This window comes from Apium graveolens, chromosome 9, assembly GCF_009905375.1.
Source record: "Apium graveolens cultivar Ventura chromosome 9, ASM990537v1, whole genome shotgun sequence".
Classification (NCBI taxonomy): Eukaryota; Viridiplantae; Streptophyta; class Magnoliopsida; order Apiales; family Apiaceae; genus Apium; species Apium graveolens.
In genome coordinates, this window is record NC_133655.1 from 123,006,820 (window position 1) to 123,012,670 (window position 5,851).

A 5,851-nucleotide genomic window follows, 5' to 3' on the forward strand; every position below is an offset into this window, starting at 1 on the left:
AGCAAAAAAGAAGAGCTTATCCACCTTGACGAGCACATCCTCAACTATGCCCCTTGGGTAAGTAATGGAACGGTCCGCCAATTGTAGCGACATGTATGTGGGTTTTGGATCAGGCAGATCCAGTTTTTTAAAGATCGACAACGGCATCAGATTAATGCTTGCTCCCAAATCACAAAGGCACTTGTCAAAAGTTAGATTGCCAATGGTGCAGGGAATGGTGAAGCTTCCTGGATCTTTCAGTTTTGGTGGTAACTTTTGTTGCAGAACCGCGCTGCATTCTTCCGTGAGAGCAACGGTTTCAAGGTCATCCAGTTTCACCTTCCTTGAAAGAATAGTCTTCCTAAACTTCGCATAACTAGGCATTTGTTCCAGAGCCTCAGCGAAAGGTATATTGATGTGAAGTTTCTTGAACACCTCCAGAAACTTCCCGAACTGTCTATCCAGCTTTTGTTGCTGCAATCTCTTAGGAAAAGGTGGTGGAGGATAGAGCTGTTTCTCCCCTGTATTAGCCTCAGGCAGAGTGTGTTCAACAGTAGTCTTCCTTGGTTCCGCCGCTTTCTCCCTTTGCTTAGATTCTTCATCTCTAACTTCAGCTTCGACTTCTTTTGCCTTTTCAGCATCAGCTACTTTTCCAGACCTTAAGGTAATAGCCTTGACTTGCTCTTTAGCTTCCTTCCTGCCTGGTACTTCCGTGTCACTGGGAAGAGTGCCAGGTTGATGATTGAGCACTACATTGGCTAATTGACCGATTTAATTTTCCAAGGTCTTGATAGAAACCGCCTGACTCTTGCACAACAGCTTAAGTTCCTCAAAATCAGCACTAGTAGGTGCAGCTGCACTTCCCTGTTGAGGATATGATTGCCTTGTAGCATACTGCTGTGGTTGCTGGAATCCAGGTGGGTTAAACTGTTTAATCACTCCTTGCTGATATGGTGGCTGAATAGCATTCTGATTATTCCCCCAGCTGAAATTTGGATGATTTCTGTTGTTAGGATGATAAGTTGCTGGCACAGGCTGCTGTTGTTGCTGATAATTATTCACATACTGAACAGATTCATTGACAAGAGAACACTGATCCGTAGCATGAGAACCTGCACAAAGTTCACAAACCATAGCTATTTGATTAACTCCATACGTAGCCAAAGAATCAACCTTCATTGATAGCGCTTGGAGCTGGGCTGCAATAGCGGTGGCTGCATCAACTTCCAGAATACCTGCTACCTTGCCTGACGTCATCCTCTGAGTTGGGTTTTGATGCTCATTTGCACCCATCGTCTCGATAAGATTATAGGCCTCAGTATAGCTTTTAGCCCATAAGGTGCCTCCAGCTGCTGCATCGAGCATGGGCCGAGATTGGGCCCCCAAACCATTATAAAAACCAGTGATTACCATCCAATCCGGCATTCCATGATGTGGACATTTTCTCAACATTTCCTTGTAGCGTTCCCAAGCCTCGCACATAGATTCTGTAGGTTGCTGCGCAAACTGAGTAAGAGCACTCCTCATAGCAGCAGTCTTTGCCATTGGATAAAACTTCACCAGAAACTTTTGCGCAAGATCTTGCCACGTAGTGATGGACCCAGCTGGTTCAGAATGTAACCAGTCTTTAGCTTTATCCCTCAGTGAGAATGGGAAAAGCCTCAACTTGATAGCCTCATCAGTCACGCCATTATACTTAAAAGTGCTGCAGATCTCGACAAAATTCCTTATGTGCATGTTGGGGTCTTCAGTTGCCGCTCCTCCAAAAGAAACAGAATTCTGCACCATCTAAATAGTGCCCGGCTTGATTTCAAAGGTGTTAGCTTGAATAGCCGGATGAAGGATGCTTGACTGAATGTCATCAATTTTAGGCCGAGAAAAATCCATAAGAGCTGGATCAGCTTGAACAATACGATATCCCATGTTTACTGGTTCTTTCTGCTCAGTTCCTGAATCCGAATCCTCAAAATCTAACTTCTCCGGAGTATCAAGAACTTCGTCTTTCTCCTCAGCTGTATCTAAGGTCCTCTTGCGAGCACGAGAACGAGTTTGCATAAACGCTTGCTAAAGTACCTGAAACACTACCGAAAAGAGTAATTAACTACTACGTCCTAATCACTGAGTCCTAATGACCAATGATGGTAAGTACATAAACTAAACAAATACGCCGAGTCCCCGGCAGCGGCGCCAAAAACTTGTTAGGGCGAAATCACGCACTAATATTCACGCAAGTATACGCGTTCGCAAGTAATATAGAATACTTTCTAGTTCGTTCCCTCAGAGACTCAGACTAATTTATTGTCTAATTAAACTCACTCACCAATGTATGATTACTTCTCAATGTTAAGATAACACTTAAAATTATTGATTAAATATTAACTATAATTAACTACTTACTTAACCACTTAACTAACACTTCAATTTATCAATAATAAAACACTCATGAGATCACAACTTCATTATTACTTCCTTCTATAGCCATTGTTATTACCTTTAGCATGTGACAGTGATGATATTAATCGAATAACACAAAACTGATAAAAGCCAACTTTCATTGTACTAATACCATTCTACCAAGCATCCACAATTAAGATAGAAGTTGAATAGTCATCAATTATGCTGAGTTCCTATATGTCTACAGAAATTGACAACACAACGATTTAAGCACAAGTTATTCCTTTTGATTACATAGGGCAAATAAAACTGTTAGAGTTACCCACTAATCATGCACAACGTACATGAACCTATGCTAGCATGGCAAGTTCTAAATCTCAAGATCCACCGTCGCTTCACAAGAGATTAACACCCTATCTTATATGTTCGCGACGCACATAAGACGAATACGCACAACCAATACTAGATATCATGCAATCATCACATACTAAAGTATTAAACAATTAACTAAAGAATTCCATAATAAATCCGTTGCAACCCCATGATCACGATTAGCCCATAATAGAACTTATCGCCATCATGGGTTCATATGAAATCATGATAACAAACACAAGAAAATAATAACTAAACTGATTATATTAAAACAGAGTACGTCACAAGAGTAAATAAGTCAAAGCAAGAAAACTAGCATCCAACGTTACAACGAAACAAGAATCACAAGAATATATGCTTCCTCTTCGTTGCTGTGTGCTAAATCAGTTTTCTTCCTTATCTCCTTCGCTTCTTGCGCAAAACACAATCTAAAACATAATCTCCTCTTAATACTCTGTGAAAAACGTGTCAAATCTACTTATATAATAGTCCCATAAAACTCAGATTACATAGAAGTTGGAAGCCAAACAGAAGTAGAAGTCTAAAATAATATATCTTTTTCCCCGACCCTGCGCGGCTGCTCAGCATTTCTGCGCGGGCGCGCAAGGCTGCTGCGCGGCCGCTCAGCATTGCTGTGCGGGCGCGCAGGACCCTTCTGGAAAAATTCTATGTTTGCTCCGTTTCTTCGCCGTAATCTGCCCGTTCTTTTCCTCTCGCAATGGTGAACACATGCCAAGGCTTATTCTTGATGATTCCTCCTCCGAAATGCAACTAATACCCTGAAATGCATAAACACTAGAAAAACGCATCAAATACACAAAATACTTGATTTCAAGACACCAATTTAAGCCATTTTAAGACGTTCTAAGTGGTATAAAATGCCACTTATCACCTAACAACATTCCATTACAAAAAAATAATTTAAATTAATACTAAAATGAGAAGACTAACTAATAAAAGAGTAGTAGCATTTGAAGTTATAGAGTAGAAATGTAAATATGAATTTTTATAAATGAGCACCATTTATAAATGAAAGACTCAAAATATTATTGTGCTCAAGTATGCAAAATCCCGAACTTGATGGTGCTTATTTTCTATGTATATTTTTAATGTATAGATTAGAAATAATATAACCTTACTCGAAGTGTAAACTTGTGAAAGTATCTTTCCATGAACATATTTTTGGCCCGAATGATAAGAAACATAACTCAAATACGGTCTTGTGAATACATGTGCAAAAAATCGTGAAACTCTATTAACATAAAAATTGGCACCATTTATAAATAAATTCTCAGAATTTTACAGTGCTTTAATCCTCAACTCCAAATTTATTAGCGGAAATACATGTCTTAAATTGGATTTTACCAGAAACATATTGCTCATAATAACAAATCAAAAGTAGACATAATAATTATAATTTGATAGCTAAAGTAGAATAACAAATAGAACATGTTAGTCCAAATTGTTCGCATAACCTGCAATTTTTCCAGATTACTACATTATGTCCTATCAAGAAAGAAATTTCATGAAGACAAAACCTTAATCCAAGGATTCACATTTTTAGTAACGCAAGTGTTAGTCCCTAAAAATGCAACAAGAATTACAGAAGGGGGGTTGAATGGAATTCTTGAAACTTTTTCTTGGTTTAAAAGTGTTCTAACTTAAAATATATATCTGTGTTAATTGATTTGCAAAGTGCGGAATAATAACTTGGAATGAATACGACACAAGTAATTAAAAACACAAGTCTTTAAAAACTTTCTGGTGGATTTGAAAGTATCCACCAGAGATATATATTATATCAAGAGAACTCTGTGTAGCAAGATTTGCTCACAGCTGCTTACAAATATGAACAACTAAGTTTGCAGAGAAATGCTAAGAATACAGCTTACAGATGTTTCTCTGAGAAATTCTTGCTTAGTGTTCTTGTTGTTCTATTTGCTACTTCTTGGTTTATATATCACCAAGATTACAAAGTAATAAGATAAAATAATAAAACAAAACCTATCAAGTCTAATACTATGCTACTTTATTACCCTATTCCAGCATCTTTGAATATCTTCATAATAGCATGGAAATGGCAATGCTTCTTTGTTCTCTAAAACCCAGTTGAATAGGCTTCCACATTCCTTTTGCATACACTCGACGCATGTGACTGTGTTGTCACTGTCAACTGATATTTGAATTGATGATCCGTCGGGTACATGATCATCCGTCGGGTTCATGATCATCCGTCAGGTTGCCTAGTTGATCATCCGTCGAGTGGCATTGTTGTTTATCCGTCGGGTAGCAATCTGAAACTTGACTTTATTTCATTTATACAGAATTACAAGACATCATCTATGTACAATTAATCAACCTATTCTGCATATCTACTTAAAGTCAACATGACTTGAGTGCTACTACAGAATCTAAACAAGGTGTATGCAGAAATGTGCTACAGACTCATTATTATATAAGCTACTCACTCGATGGATAATTGATCATCATCCGTCGGGACTATATTGAGTCATCCGTCGGGACTATATTCCTTATCCGTCGAGTGCTACATTTTTCACTAAGTAAAATCTACTAAGGTGTTTTGTTAATGAAATCATCAAGTTCACAACATATCCACAACAATTTCTCCCAATTTATGTCTAATGGAATTGTAGCCATAAATTAAGAGAAACTTGATGATAACAAAACACCCTAAAAATACAACTTTAAAAGTAAGTAGATAAAACTGTAAAGTGCTTTAAATAACAAAATGTACAAAGATTAGCTCACAGTCATTTTTAAGATGCTCCTCTAGCTTAAGTAGATTTATCTAGTTCCTTAAAGGTCTGGATCTCTTTCCAAGCTTTCTGTTGTTTTCTTCTATCTGATTTTGGAGCTGTCTGTTGAATTCCAGTTCATCAGATTCTGAGAGATTTAGCTTTTCTTGCATCTCCAAAAGAGTCTCATTGCTAGAGATGCTCAATTGATCTTCTAATCTGAAAAAACTTCTAACCCCTTTGTCATCCATGAACTCCATCAGCTAGTAGGGCCTTAGATGCACTCTTCTTCCTATGTAAGGAATAGTTAGAGTCTTTGGGAGTGCATCTTTAGCTCTAATACTCCTCAG

At 38.0% G+C, this 5,851-nt stretch overlaps 1 non-coding gene across 1 annotated transcript; it reads left to right on the forward strand.

Annotated features, from left to right (window-relative positions):
* Positions 1-1,402: 1,402 nt before the first annotated feature.
* LOC141687847 (small nucleolar RNA R71) lies at positions 1,403-1,509 on the forward strand. Its single transcript, XR_012561327.1, has one exon. It is a non-coding gene; the product is annotated as a small nucleolar RNA R71 (small nucleolar RNA).
* The last annotated feature ends 4,342 nt before the right edge of the window (positions 1,510-5,851 follow it).